This window comes from Odocoileus virginianus, chromosome 33 (assembly GCF_023699985.2).
Source record: "Odocoileus virginianus isolate 20LAN1187 ecotype Illinois chromosome 33, Ovbor_1.2, whole genome shotgun sequence".
Taxonomy (NCBI): domain Eukaryota; kingdom Metazoa; phylum Chordata; class Mammalia; order Artiodactyla; family Cervidae; genus Odocoileus; species Odocoileus virginianus.
This window is the reverse complement of record NC_069706.1, coordinates 36,812,354-36,813,760: the sequence shown is the minus strand read 5'-3', so window position 1 is coordinate 36,813,760 and position 1,407 is coordinate 36,812,354.

The window sequence follows — 1,407 nt, the reverse complement described above, 5'->3', positions numbered from 1 at the left end:
GGAAGGTTATGTGACTTGCTGGATGGAAAGTCAAGTCTGTCTAAATCCCAAGCCCATCCTCTGAGTGGAAATAACTTCTTTGTTGTGCTTAATGTGATTTTTCAAAACGTCTATGAGTGTTCCAAGGGCCACTGACACTGGTAACTTCAACAGAAAGACAGCCCTGCCTCTTTTCCCAGCCCATTCTGTTCCTCTCTGCTCAGGCTGCCACAGTGAAATACCATAGGCTGAGTGGCTTGAATGAATGCATGCGGGCATGCTCAGTTCTGTCCAACTCTTTCCTATCCCATGGACTATAGCCTCCAGGCTCCTCCATCCATGGGGTTCTCCAGGCAAGAATACTGAAGTGGCTTGTCATTTCCTTCTCCAGGGGACCTTCCTGACCCAGGGATTGAATCCGTGTCTCCTGTGTCACCTGCAGACATTTTTTCCCTCCCAGCCCTGGAGGCTGGAAGTCCAAGATCAACGTCTCAGCAGGTTGGGTTTCTCCCGAGCCTGCTCTCCTTGGCTTATAGGTGGCGGCTTCTCAGTGTCCTCACGTGGCCTTTGCTCTGTGCATTGCCGGTGTCTCCTCTTATAGTGACACCAGTCCCACCGGATCAGAGTTCCATCCTTATGACTCCTTTAACCTTAAATATTGCATTGGCCAAAAAGTTTGTATGGATTTTTCTGTACACTATTATGGAAAAACACCAACAAACTTATTGGCCAACCCAATACCTCCTTAAAGAACTTATGTCCAAATGCAGTCACCTTCTGAGGTGTTGGGGGCTAGGACTTCCACACAGGCACTTGGGGAGCGAGACACAGCTCAGCCCATGTCACCGCCTTATCAGGTGCCACGGATCTAACAGTGCTGGTTCCAAGGAAGCCACGGAGATCCGAGTTCAGCGGATGCTCCAGAGAGAAAGGGTTCGGGTGAGCAGGTTTTCTCCCCTCCTCCCCCATCTGCACACCTCTGTGTCCCTGCCCTCACCTTCATCCCATACCGTCCAGGCCTTGCTCTCAATGCCAATCAGTCACTAATTCTTTGTGCCATATCCCCGCCTCCCCAAGCTCCCAGGGGTTCCAATGCACCTGAGACCACAAAGCATTTTCCACTGGCTCTCTCCCCCTCACCAATAAACACCCCTCTACCCGCAGCCCTCAAAGAAGAGTCTAGAGCCCAGTGGCTCGGGTCCCCTCACTCCCTCCTTTAGACCAAATCTTGCAGAGCTGTTGAAGCATCTTGTCTACACTCACACCTGTGCATCCTTGCCATCCACTCACCGCTCAGCACCAGGCAACCTGGCTTCCTCTCCCATCACCCTCTGCAGCTGCTGTTGCCCCGACCAGGAAACCACAGGAAGTGCCCATTATCCCTGTCTGCGCTGACCTTTATTTAAGCAGCACCGGGCACTGTTTGCC